This window comes from Triticum aestivum, chromosome 5A (genome assembly GCF_018294505.1).
Source record: "Triticum aestivum cultivar Chinese Spring chromosome 5A, IWGSC CS RefSeq v2.1, whole genome shotgun sequence".
NCBI lineage: Eukaryota > Viridiplantae > Streptophyta > Magnoliopsida > Poales > Poaceae > Triticum > Triticum aestivum.
This window is the reverse complement of record NC_057806.1, coordinates 648,082,469-648,097,171: the sequence shown is the minus strand read 5'-3', so window position 1 is coordinate 648,097,171 and position 14,703 is coordinate 648,082,469.

Below are 14,703 nucleotides of genomic sequence, written 5' to 3'. Positions count from 1 at the left end.
AAGCGGAGTTTTGCAAACCCACACTGTTGGAGGAGATAACAGCTCCTGTATATATATGACGCTGGTTTACCATGTAAACCGTGCCGAGTTATAATAAACACCGTGTTACTCCATAAGAGGATGTTAACAACAAGGATCAAACCGGGCAAATAGTCTCCGGATTGACGTGAACTGTGTTCCGTCAATTGATTTGTTAAAAAACTTTGTCGGTTTAAAAAACGCAATAAAAAGCAAAAAAAACCTTCAAAGAAAAGTGTAAATCAAGTGCAATGACAAAACGTTGCAAAAAAGGTTTATTTGAGCTGATCAGATGGTGTTACCATGGCCGAACACGACCAAGCTCCCATTAGGTGTAACTATGGTTCTAGTCAGCCAGGTCCCCAAATGAAACCGTGGCATTTATGCCGATCAAGTGGCATGGTCATGGTTCGGGTTCGACCAAGCCCCCAAGTGATTCTGTGGCCTTAAGCCGACCAAGAGGCATGACTGGTTCAGACATGACCAAGTCCCCAAGTGATCTGGTGGCTCTCGCCTATCAAGAGGCATGGTATTGGTTCGGACATGACCAATCCTCCAAGTGATATAACACGATGCTTTTAGCAAAGCGAACTCAAGGGGTAAACCGGAAGCCGCTTTAGAACAACTCCGTGTAACCACACATGATGTAAAAGAATAGATACCCCGCTTTAGCTGAGGTTCCGGTTTATTATAGTTAATATATACATCATTGTAATATGTACATAAGTAGAACCAATGGCTCAGGTATAATAAGGCCGAAGATGAGCTATGTTCCACGGCCTGTTGGTCTCCTCCTCTGATGTACGTGAGTCCTTATGTTCTCGAATATCGATCAGATAGTATGACCCATTATGCAGATTCTTGCTGACCACGAAAGGCCCCTCCCAAGGTGGGGATAACTTATGCATATCAGTATGATCTTGGATGAGCCGAAGCACCAAATCTCCTTCCTGAAAGGTTCTGGTTCTGACTCAGCGACTATGATAATGACGAAGATCCTGCTGGTAAATCGCCGATCGGGCGGCTGCGATATCACGCTCTTCATCCAACCGGTCCAAAGCATCTTGCCGTGTTGTCTCGTTGTCCACTTCAATATAAGCCATTACACGAGGTGAATCATGACGGATATCACTGGGGAGAACCGCCTCCGCTCCATAAACCATGAAGAACAGTGTGTATCCTGTTGATCTATTGGGCGTTGTATTGATGCTCCATAACACAGATGGTAATTCTTCTATCCAACAACCCGGCGTTCTCTATAAAGGAACCATGAGCCAGGGCTTGATGCCTCTCAAGATCTCTTGATTAGCTCTTTCTGCTTGACCATTGGACTGTGGATGTGCCACTGATGAAATGTCGAGCCGGATGTGCTCCCGTTCGCAGAACTCCTTCATAGCACCTTTGGACAAATTGGTACCATTATCTGTGATGATACTGTGTGGAAAGCCAAACCGGAAAATCACTTTTTTAATGAATTGAACCGCCGTGGCCGCATCACACTTGCTAACAGGTTCTGCCTCCACCCACTTTGTAAACTTGTCAACCGCCACCAGGAGGTGGGTCTTCTTATCTTTGGACCTTTTGAAAGGCCCGACCATATCCAGCCCCCAAGTCGCAAACGGCCAAGTAATTGGAATCATTCTCAATTCTTGAGCCAGTACATGAGCACGTCTTGAAAACCTTTGGCAACCATCACATCGTCTGACCAGATCCTCCGCATCAGCATGAGCGGTTAACCAATAGAAGCCATGGCGAAACGCTTTAGCCACCAGAGACTTTGAACCGGTGTGGTGACCACAATCTCCTTCGTGTATCTCACGCAAAATTTCACGGCCTTCTTCAGGAGACACGCAGCATTGAAAAGCTCCTGATACACTGCAATGATATAACTCGCCCTTGATGATAGCCATGGACTTGGATCGCCGGATTATCTGCCGGGCCAGAATCTCATCCTCTCGCAACTCGCCCCGGTTCTTGTACGCCAGGTAAGGAAGCATCCAATCCAGAATAACATGAAGAGCCGCCACCAATTGAGCCTCCGGATCAGGAATAGCCAAATCCTTTTCACCAGGGATCTTGATCGACGGGTTGTGCAGCACATCCAGAAAAATATTGGGTGGGACCGGTTTGCGCTGAGAGCCCAGCCAACTTAAAGCGTCCGCCGCTTCATTTTTTCGCCGGTCCACGTGGTCCACCTGATAGCCTTTGAAATAACCTGCAACAGCATCCACCTCCCGACGATACGCTGCCATGAGTGGGTCCTTGGAGTCCCAAGTGCCAGACACTTGCTGAGCCACAAGGTCCGAGTCACCGAAGCACTTAACTTGACTTAGATTCATCTCCTTAGCCATCCGGAGACCATGGAGCAAGGCTTCATACTCATCTGCATTGTTAGTACAAGGGAACATTAAGCGGAGAACATAACAAAACTTATCACCTCGTGGGGAAGTTAATACGACTCCAGCCCCCGAGCCTTCCAACTGCCTGGATCCGTCAAAATGGATGGTCCAATATGTGTGATCCGGCTTTTCTTCAGGTGCTTGCATTTCCGTCCAATCATTGATGAAATCAACAAGTGCTTGAGACTTAACCGCTGTCCGAGGTACATACTTCAAACCGTACGGCCCCAGCTCTATGGCCCACTTTGCAATCCGGCCAGTTACTTCCCGGTTCTGGATGATATCTCCCAAAGGAGCAGAACTGACCACCGTAATTGGGTGCCCTTGGAAATATTTTTTAAGCTTCCGGCTTGCCATAAAAACTCCATACACCAGCTTCTGCCAATGCGGATACCTTTGCTTGGACTCAATGAGCACCTCGCTGATATATAGACCGGACATTGAACCGGATGCTCCTTACCTGCCTCCTTTCGCTCCACCACAATAGCCACGCTGACCGCCCGAGCATTAGCAGCAACATATAGCAATAACGGCTCCTTGTCAATGGGAGCGGCGAGCACAGGCGGATTGGCCAATTGCCGCTTTAAGCCCTCAAATGCTTCATCAGCAGCAGAACTCCAGACAAACTGATCCGTCTTTTTCAACATCTGATACAAAGGGATTGCCTTCTCACCAAGGCGACTGATAAACCGGCTTAGCGCGGCAATCCAGCCTGCTAGGCGTTGAACATCGTTGATACACTTCGGTTTAGCCAGGGGGGTGATAGCCGTGATCTTCTCCGGATTAGCCTCAATTCCCCTGTTGGACACCAGAAAACCCAATAGCTTGCCCGCCGGTACACCAAAAACACACTTGTCCGGATTAAGCATCATCTTGTATGTTCTCAGGTTATCAAAGGTTTCCTTCAAATCATCAATCAGAGTCTCCTTCTCCCTGGACTTAACCACGATATCATCCACATAAGCATGTACATTACGGCCAATCTGCTTGTGAAGACAATTTTGTACACACCGTTGGTAAGTTGCCTGGGCACTCTTGAGCCCGAAGGGCATAGACACATAGCAGAAGGCTCCAAAGGGGGTTATAAATGTTGTCTTCTCCTGGTCCTTAACTGCCATTTTGATCTGATGATAGCCAGAATACGCATCCAAAAAACTTAAACGCTCACAACCCGCCGTAGCATCAATAATTTGATCAATACGGGGGAGGGCAAAAGGATCTCCTGGACAAGCCTTATTAAGATCTGTGTAATCCACACACATGCGCCAGGTGCCGTTTTTCTTGAGGACCAGCACCGGATTGGCAAGCCACTCAGGGTGAAAAACTTCAACAATAAAGCCAGCTGCTAAGAGCCTGGCCACCTCTTCTCCAATCGCCTTGCGTCTTTCTTCGTTAAACCGGTGAAGGAACTGTTTCACCGGTTTATATTTAGGATCCACATTAAGTGTGTGCTCAGCAAGTTGCCTCGGTAGACCTGGCATGTCAGAGGGCTTCCATGCAAAAATGTCCCGATTCTCACGGATGAACTCGATGAGCGCGCTTTCCTATTTCGGATCCAAGTTGGCACTGATGCTGAACTGCTTGGACGAATCGCCAGGTACGAAGTCAACAAGCTTAGTTTCTGCCGCCGATTTGAACTTCAGGGCTGGATCATGCTCTGTAGTTGGCTTCTTCAACGGGGTCATGTCCGCCGGATCAACATTGTCTTTATAGTACTTCAACTCCTCGGTGGCACAAACCGACTCTGCATAAGCCGCATCTCCTTCCTCGCATTCCAGAGCAATTTTGCGGCTTCCGTGAACCGTTATTGTCCCCCTATGACCCGGCATCTTGAGCTGCAAATACACATAACAGGGTCGTGCCATAAACTTGGCGTAAGCCGGTCACCCAAACAGGGCATGATATGGACTCTGGATTTTCACCACTTCAAACGTCAATGTCTCCGACCTGGAATCATGGTCATCCCCAAAGGCCACTTCCAGAGCTATCTTGCCAACAGGATATGCTAATCTGCCAGGTACTACACCGTGGAACACCATATTAGACGGTTTAAGATTTTTATCTGTCAGTCCCATACGATGGAATGTCTCATAGTACAAGATATTAATGCTGCTACCTCCATCCATGAGCACCTTGGTGAACTTATAACCTCCCACCTGAGGTGCCACCACCAGAGCCAACTGACCCGGATTATCGACCTGGGGTGGGTGATCCTCTCTACTCCATATGATTGGTTGTTCAGACCAACGTAAATAACGGGGTATGGTCAGTTCAACAGAGTTGACCGCCCGCCTCTGAACCTTCCGGTCTCGCTTATCCAAGCTAGTGGTGAAGACATGGTACTGCCCACTACTCAACTGCTTTGGGTTGCTCTGGTAACCTGACTGTTGTTGTTGTTGGTTGTAACCACCCTGGTTGTTCTGACTATTTTGACCATTATGTCCGCCCGGATTACCATTGAATCCTGAACCGGAACTTCCTCCACCGTAACCCGGCCCGGATCCTGAGCCACCGCCAGATTCGTGATCATACCGGAAATTATTAGAATTCGTGAACTCCTGCATAATAAAGCAATCCTTCCAAAGGTGGTTTGCTGGCGCCTCCTTCGTCCCATGTCTTGGACAGGGCTGGCTTAGCAGATAGTTTAGGCGGTTTGGGTTAGGGTTGGGTGCTCCATTACGATTTTTCGGTCTACCCTTGCATCGCTGGCCATCGTCCTGTGCATTGGTATTAGCCACAAAGTCCATGTTACCATCCGCTTTACGCTTGCCTCCACCACCATTGCCTGCCCAGTGATGCTGCTGACCTTTGGAGCTGATGTTCTTCTTCCCTTTCCCTGTCTTGTCATCATCAGATTCGGGATCCTTGGTACTATCAGAATCAGCATATTTCACCAAAGCGGCCATGAGGGTCCCCATGTCAGTGCAATGACGCTTCATCCATCCCAACTTCAGCTTCAGGGGCCCAAACCGGCAGTTGCCTTCTAGGGTTAATACTGCGGTGTCAGCATTGATGCGGTCTGAGGAGTGCAACACTTGTGAAACCCGGCGCACCCAATGAGTCGTTGATTCTCCTTCCTCCTGGACGCATGCAGCTAAGTCCACTATCGACATAGGCTATTTACAGGTATCCTTGAAATTGCTGATAAACCGGGCTCGTAATTGGGCCCATGAACTGATAGAATTAGCCGGCAAGCTTTTTAACCAAGTACGGGTCGTTCCTTCAAGCATCATGGTGAAGTATTTCGCACACGCCGAGTCATCCACATCAAGCATCTCCATGGCCATCTCATAGCTCTCCACCCATGTCTCTGGAGGTTGATCCGCCGTGTAATTTGGTACCTTGCGCGGGCCTTTGAAATCCTTGGGCAGGCGCACATTGCGTAAAGCGGGGATAAGGCAAGGCACCCCCAAAGAACTAGAAGTAACACCAGGTTCAGTCGAGGTGGTTGGACGAACCGGCGTGAGCTGCCGAGCCTGATGCTGTGTGGCTAACTCGGCCTCCCTGCGCACGCGGGCCCGGTCCACCACTCCCTGAGCGTTATCAGCACCACCCGCCGGGTTGTTGTCATGGGGTGCCCCACGGTGTTCATTACTCGACACTGCTGGTTCATCCATATGTCTGCTATAGCTCCGGCTTGGACGGGGGGGCGAGTGGATCCGGTCGCGGCTGTACGAGTACGCTTCCTGTTGGGCCAAAGCTGTCCTCAGAAGTTCCTTGACCTGTCGCGTATCTACTGCCTACGGCGAGTCACCTTCAATTGGAATGGCCTCCAGCCGTGCAGCAGCGGCAACAAGATTGTCCATTGGGTTGGAGTAGTGACCCGGAGGTGTTAAAGCAGCCTGAGGTATAACGGTGTTTTGACGAGGCGAGTCCATCTGACGAGGCTGAACCGGTGCACCGGCCCCAGGGGCTTCTGCTTGGTTTCCCTCCAGCGGATTGCCGGCTCTTGGTCCTGGAGTGTGGAAAAGGTCTCTGGCCTCGAAAACCGAAGGTAAGCGGGATCGGTGCTTCCTCCTCATGACTTCATGCGACGCACTCTGGTCCAACATAAGCCTGTAGGCCTGTGCGTCTAAAGCGGCCCACTCTGCGGCCATCCTGGTATCCTCAGCCGCCAGATCCGCCTTGGCCTGGGTGATCTGTTCCTTTACCTTTGCAATCTCTGCGTTGTGAACGTTCTGATCTGGCGGATTAATTTCCGCCATAAGCACAGCCAATGCATCGAATAGTTCGGATAGAACCTGAGCCGGCGGGCGCACAGGGCCTCCTGCCCCGGCAGCCGTCGCCGCTACTGAACCGGAGATCATTGCCGCAGCTGTCGAAGAATGAAGTGTTGCTTGTGTTCCGGCCATGAATATTCCAACCCGGTTGGGCAGATCAGAGGGGTCCGGAATACTGTCGCCATCGGAACAACTCCCAATCCGGCCATCTTGTAGCTGATAAAGAGATTCAGTTTCTCCGGTCGAAGATTCGTCACTGGAACAAACGACGGTCGGGCCGCGAAATTCTGATCCGTCCTCATAACTTCCTCCATGGATGACTCCCACGAAGGCACGCTTCATGGCCGGTTTAACCCGAGCGGATTGCGCACGCTGAGCCGTCTCGACGAGGTCGGTGCAGATGTCCGGCTCAGGGCCCGGTTCACCGATCTTGCCAATGAAAACGTGAATGCTACCAAAGGGGACCCGGTGCCCGTACTCAATTGAGCCGGCCTTGGGGCCCCAGCCTGCATCGTCGATGTAGAGCTTGCCGCGACGACTCTTAGTCATCCGGCCTACAGCGTAGCCCTCGAGTCCTTCAAAGCGGCCCTCCAAGAACCAGAAACCATCGTGCGATAGCCCCACGGTGGGCGCCAACTGTCGTGGTTTTGTCACGACAGATGTCCTAGAGAAAGTACTTAGTCGTGGAGCCATCACGACGGGTTAGCTTGAAGGGGTTAAAGTGGACACAGGGACGCAAGAGAGTTTATACTAGTTCGGCCCCTTCAATGAAGGTAAAAGCCTATGTCTAGTTGTGATGGAATTGATGGGGTTTCGATGACTAGGGAGCAAACAAGCTTCACCTATGTCTCGAGTTGTTGTCTGTTGTCCTTGAACCGCCACCGGGTCGTCCCCTTATATACACAGGTGACTCCCGTCGGCTTACGGAGTCCCAATACCGGCTCATAGATGTGTCCGGTTTGGTCTCTATTTATTCCTAACTTACAATATAAGTTAACTACTAACGCCGGTTTATGGCTAGAAGCCTTGAACCGACCATGGGCCTTGAGCCCTCCTCTGTCTTCTTGGGCTTTAACATACTTAACTACTGACGAAGTTAACCCGGCCCAGATAGGCCGGTTTACGCCCAGTAGTAATATCCCCAACACCTTCTGTGCGGCCGTTTATCAAATTTGAGAGATGGCGAGTCGTCGGCTTCTGCCCCCATGGCACGAGTGGTGGGGTGTTCGGGATAAACATGAGCGCTCTTTTTCCCATTCTTGGGTCCTTCGAGGGAGGCGCTCAACACAACGAACAAGGCAATCGGACTATAATGCTTGAACACTCTCACTTAGCCATAGAATTCTATAATTTTAAATTTCAGCGAAGCCCCTAGTGTTCGGAAGACCGAGTTCAGGGCGCTATCCACGCCTAGGCCGGACAAAGCCGACTCCTCGCTCTAAGCGACATAAGTCTTTAGGGACTCGAAAACCTCTCGAACAGCGACCAGCTCTCGCCTCATCATGACGGTCAGTTTTAGCTTTCTCTACTGAGGTGCTTAGCCCAGCTCTACTGGGGCACAATCGCAGTAGTTCTCCTAGTGCTACCTTAGCCGATATAACGGAACGTAAGGTACCAAAACATAGGAGCCGGGCAAACCCAACATTTGACCCCAAGACATGATTCGGAGCCGATGCATATAATGCTATAAGTTTGGGGTGCCGCACTTGTGAAAGTGTTCGGACTTCTCACGCCGTATTGTGGGGTACTTGAGCCCCTGGCGTATTAGTCGTACCAAAGTGTACGGGTGCAACATGTCATTAATGAACATATATTCGTAAAAAAAAGGGTAATGCAATAATAGACGGAAGCTATGCATTGTTTATTTAAAAAAGCTGCGATCAAAGCAGAACGATACAAATAGTGCGATAAGCAAAAGATGGGACTATCAAATATGTCCTTTCCAGGGGCGAGCTGCGGTATGTTATGTGAAACAAGTATACTGCTCGTTATAGAGACCACCTTAGAGTTCTGTAGTGCGGCGTAGCTTTCTGCTTCCCTGGTTGTATCATTTGTGCGGCAATTGTACTGCTGGACAAGCCTTCCGAAGAATGGAGTCCTGAAAATAAGAGAAAATTTAAGAAATCGGCAGCCATTAGTGCGGTTTAAGCCGCGTTTTGGGCGTGTCGTGATGGTGCCCCTCCCCTCTGCCCATGGTATTTCCAGAGCGCAGTTATGTATGCGCGGCACTATTTTCGCAAGTTCACGAGGGCTGGGGTTGGGGCCGCATTTCTACGCTTGCTCGAAACGTGCCAGGCGGTCTTGTTGTAGGTTACTCCAGGGGCGCTTGACGGTGTCCGGATGTTTAATGGCCGGACTGGAGAATTGCCTTGAGAGGCTGCTTTGTACTTCCGCTGCGATAGCCGCCGTATGCTCCTCCGTTCGGAGAGAGCGTTCGGTGTTTCCATTGACTGTGATGACGCCTCGAGGGCCTGGCATCTTGAGCTTGAGGTATGCGTAGTGCGGCACCGCATTAAACTTGTCAAATGCGATTCGCCCGAGCAGTGCGTGATAGCCACTGCGGAACGGGACTATGTCGAAGATTAACTCCTCGCTTTGGAAATTATCCGGAGATCCAAAGACCACTTCAAGTGTAACTGAGTCTGTACAGTTGGCTTCTACACCTGGTATGACGCCTTTAAAGGTTGTTCTGGTGGGTTTAATCCTCGAGGGATCGATGCCCATTTTCCGCACTGTATCCTGATAAAGCAGGTTTAGGCTGCTGCCGCCGTCCATAAGGACTCTAGTGAGGTGAAATCCGTCAATAATTGGGTCTAGAACCAATGCGGCGAATCCGCCATGACGGATGCTAGTGGGGTGGTCCCTTCGATCAAAAGTGATCGGGCAAGAAGACCATGGGTTGAACTTTGGGGCGACTGGCTCCATCGCGTATACGTCCCTTAGCACACGCTTCTGCTCCCTCTTGGGGACATGGGTTGCGTATATCATGTTCACCGTCCGCACTTGTGGGGGAAAACCTTTCTGTCCACTGTTGTTCGGCAGACGGGGCTCCTCCTCGTCATCGCTATGCAGCCCCTTGTCTCTGCTTTCGGCATTTAACTTGCCTGCCTGCTTGAACACCCAACAATCCCTGTTGGTGTGATTGGTTGGTTTTTCGGGGGTGCCATGTATCTGGCATGAGCGGTCGAGTATTCGGTCCAAACTGGACGGGCCCGGAGTATTTCTTTTGAGTGGCTTTTTCCGCTGACCGGGTTTAGAGCCTCTGAATCCGGCATTAACTGCCGTATCCTCAACATTGTCGTCGTTAATGCAGCGCTTTTGCTTGTTGCGACGTGACCTGCCACTGTTGTCCTTGGTATCCGAATTACCAGGGCTCTTGGTCATGTTATTGTTGCGAGCTAGCCAGCTGTCTTCTCCCGCGCAAAAGCGGGTCATAAGTGTCGTGAGGGCTGCCATAGATTTCGGCTTTTCCTGTCCTAGGTGCCGTGCAAGCCACTCGTCGCGGATGTTATGCTTGAAGGCTGCTAGGGCCTCTGCGTCCGGACAGTCGATGATTTGATTTTTCTTGGTTAGGAACCGTGTCCAAAATTGTCTGGCCGATTCCTCTGGCTGCTAAATTATGTGGCTTAGGTCATCGGCGTCTGGTGGTCGCACATAAGTGCCCTGGAAATTGTCGAGGAATGCGGCTTCCAGGTCCTCCCAACAACCAATTGATTCTGCTGGCAAGCTATTAAGCCAATGCTGAGCTGATCCTTTAAGCTTGAGTGGGAGGTATTTGATGGCGTGTAGGTCATCACCGCGGGCCATGTGGATATGAAGGGGATAGTCCTCGATCCATACCGCAGGATCTGTTGTGCCATCATATGATTCGATGTTCACGGGTTTGAAACCCTCGGGGATTTGATGATCCATTACTTCATCTATGAAGCATAGTGGGTGTGCGGCGCCTCTGTACTGGGCTATATCATGACACAGCTCAAACGAGCTTTGTCTACTGTGTTCGGCCCGGCCGGATTTACTATATCCGGCGTGACGAGTACCGTCTCGTGTCATGGGGTGCCCACGTGATCCATAGATCGATCTTGTTTGCCTTGCCTTCTCCTCCAATATGTCTCGCAGGTCTGGCGCATTTTCCCATGCCTTGGTATTTTTTGAGTGGCACCGGGGTGCGGCTTGAGTGGAGGGCCGAGAGGCCTCTCTGTCGCGGCCACGGGGTGGCCGGTTGGCCGCATCATGCGCTGGTGATTTAGGTGCTTCCTCCTCTAATTGGGGTAGCAACCTGCGCTTTGGGTAGCTCTTGGAGGGGCGTTCGAGTTCATACTCTTCGGCCGCAAGGACTTTAGTCCATCTGTTGGCTAGCAAATCTTGATCAGCTCTAAGATGTTGCTGTTTTTTCTTGAGGCTGCTCGCCGTGGCCATAAGCCTGCGTTTGAAACGCTCTTGTTCGACGGGATCCTCCGGCACGACGAATTCGTCGTCGTCGAGGCTTGCCTCGTCTTCGGAGGGAGGCATATAATTATCGTCCTCGACCTCTCTATCTGCCGCTCTCTCATGAGGGCCGGCTTCTCTATCCTCCTGTGCTGAATCTTGCTGGAGGTGGTTGTCTTCGGCACTGTCCGGGGTGTTATTATCCCCCGTGTTGGAATCACCATTTTTGTTTTGGCGGGATTTAGAGCGGCGCCGCTGACGCCGGCGCTTAGGCTGCTTCTTGGAGGGGTCATCCTCCGTTGTTCCATCGCCATTGCCTTCTTTTGGGGTGTCCACCATGTATATATCATATGACGAGGTGGCTTTCCAGTGCCCTATAGGCGCTGGTTCTTGATCGTCTCCTGCATCGGCGTCCATACCGTCGATGTCTTCGGAGTCGAAGTCGAGCATGTCGGTTAAATCATCGACAGTGGCTACGAAGTGGGTGGTGGGTGGGCTTTGAATTTCTTCATCATCTGCATCCCAACCTTGCCGACCATCGTCCGGCCAGGGCTCTCCTGACAAAGAGAGAGACTTTAGTGAATTCAGAATATCGCTGAAGGGCGAGTGCTGAAAGATGTCCACGGCGGTGAACTCCATGATCGGCGCCCAATCGGGTTCGATCGGTCGGGGCGCAGAGGACTTGAAGTCCGAAGAGGAATCCGGCTCCTTGGAGTCACGGACTTCGCAGAGAATAGGGCTGGTGTTCGGCTCGATCGCCGTAGAGATTGCAGCCCCCGAGGTGGTGTCTAACCACCCATCCTCGATTGCTGTGATCGGCTCCGAGCTAGGGGTCGGAGCGGACACAGGTGCGGCCTCCAGGGCACTGTTCGGTGGCAGAGCTAAATCATGCCCATCGTGACAGTGCAGCGCGCTCGGCTGTGGCTCGAAGCCGTCGAAGAGCAAGTCTCCACGGATGTCGGCCGTGTAGTTCAAACTTTCAAATCTGACCTGATGGCCAGGGGCGTAACTTTTGATCTGCTCCAGACGACCAAGCGAATTGGCCCGCAGTGCAAAGCCGCCGAATACGAAGATTTGTCCGGGGAGAAAAGTCTCACCCTGGATCGCATCGCTGTTGATGATCGGAGAAGCCATCGGGCCTAAAAGCGACGACACAGAGGAACTCTCAATGAAAGCACCAATGTCGGTGTCAAAACCAGCGGATCTCGGGTAGGGGGTCCCGAACTGTACGTCTAGGTCGGATGGTAACAGGAGACAGGGGACACAATGTTTTACCTAGGTTCGGGCCCTCTTGATGGAGGTAAAACCCTATGTCTTGCTTGATTAATATTGATGATATGGGTAGTACAAGAGTAGATCTACCACGAGATCAGAGAGGCTAAACCCTAGAAGCTAGCCTATGGTATGATTGTTGTCCGTCCTATGGACTAAAACTCTCCGGTTTATATAGACACCAAAGAGGGATAGGTTACACAGAGTTGGTTGCAATGGTAGGAGTTCTACATATCCGTATCGCCAAGCTTGCCTTCCACGTCAAGAAAAGTCCCTTTCGGACACGGGACGAAGTCTTCAATCTTGTATCTTCATAGTCCAGGAGTCCGGTCGAAAGTATAGTCCGGCCATCCGGACACCCCCTAATCCAGAACTCCCTCAGTGGCTTAAGCCCAAACGAAGCAAGGACATGGCGCTCGAAGTCGGTGGCGGAGGCAATAACCGAGGCTTGGCGGGTCAAAAACGGGCGGCTCGAGCAGTGTTGTCACGGCAGAGGCGGATGTGGGCGCGGCCGTTGATCTCACCGGCGGTGCCGGCTCAACACACAGCAGAAGGAGCAGCGGCTCGGCGACTCCAACGAGGCGTGGGCAGAGGACCGCAAAGGTAGGGCCAGCGAAGGCGGGTCAGGCGACTACTCATGCGAGGTGCGGCGCGATAGAGATGGCGTAACGTGGAGAAGCAGAGCGGCCAGCATGGAGCAGGGCCGGCTTTCCGAAGCAGAGCCGGAGGTGGGCATCTTGCGGTGAGGATGTGGACGCGGACGATGGAGTCCATCGTCGTGGCCAGCCCTGTTTCCGGATCATGGTTACACGAGCGAATCCACTTTCTTTTCCTCTTGATCCCAGTATCTCTCCTTGCCATCGACGGCCATCGTGCCTTGGATTGATTGGACTTATTCCTTTGTTGAACCATCAGCAATAACTTTCCACATGATCTCTCCTCTTTTTTTTTGTCTTTGTCTTGATGTGATGAAGAAACGGCAGGCAGTGGCCCTTGATCTCCATGTATAAGTAGTAATATTTAGTAGCAACGCACTTGCAACACTAGTATTTTATACTCCATGTAGTCTGTTTTTGAGTGGCAGCAATATGACCTCGTAATAGCTGAGGTCCTGATTTTTTTTGACGAAATGCAGGCTGCTTTCATTCATTAAGAAGGGGAGTGCTTCAAGATAAGGCAAAAAGTGCTAGTTACAGAGTTACTGTGCAAGGTGAAAGAAAGAAAAAAGAAAAGGAAATTACATTGCCAGAAACAAAACTCTCTTAACCATGATCTCCCGGCCATTGTGCACCTCCAACAGCGCCTGAGCTCCTCGGGACTTGAAGCTTCCCTGCCGCATGGCATGTGCCTGACGCTGCGGACGTACGCCAAGGCCCGTGGCAAAAAGATCTCAAGGATTATTTCACAACCTACTTCTTGTCAATCTCGGACACTGCTGCATGCAATTGAAATCCTGTCGGTCTCGGCGATTTGATTCTTTTATTTGGTCGGACAGATAGCTGATCAGCAACTCGGATGTAGTCCCAAGCGGCGGCTCTTGGCAGAGGTGACGGCCCAGGCGGTAGAAAAAACGAAGCCGGGCAGCTCAAGCCAAAGAATACGTAACGGTGACGACGATTCGGAAATGCGGCAGCGCAACGGCTTGAGCAACGGAAGCAGAGACGAGCTGGGGGCCATGGGGGAGCCAGCGCTGGAGTCCAACCGCTAGCGCGCACCAGCCGGTTGACGGCGCGAACGAACCGAGCGGGTCGAGGCGCAACCGCAACTGCAGCAGAGACGGAGACCGTGGAGATGTCAGAATCAGAGTCCAATCCGGGTCTTCCTCCATATCGTGGTTGGTTTGATCAATCCATGTCCGGGTCGTTGCCGGTCTGAAGACCCACGTTCTTTGACAAAAACGCGGCAGCCACAGCTACACGTTGATCTGATCCTGTATCTGTAGTAGTCCTTGATCTCTGTGTTTGGATTTAGTACACGCCTTGACGTGATGGTTGTCCGATTCACTTTCCTGGTTGCCACATGCCTTTTCTCTGTTGACGTGATGTGCACTAGTCGATGTGCTAGTATACATCGTTTGTGCGAGCTTAACAGTGGATCGCTTCCAATAACTGTGGATTTTCTTCGATTGTTTTGCGATCGAAAAGATCTAAAAACAATGGACGCAACAACTTACACAGATCCTTCCAAACAGGCTATTTTTCATTGCAAACTTCTCGATCCTTGTAAAAGATCCCTCCAAGAACTCAACACCATAGTGCGCAGACCCCACGGTGGGCGCCAACTGTCGTGGAATTATCACGGCAGATGTCCTTAGTGTAAGGACTTTAGTCGCGAGGCGAACGCATCTATGTGGTAGCTTGAGAGGG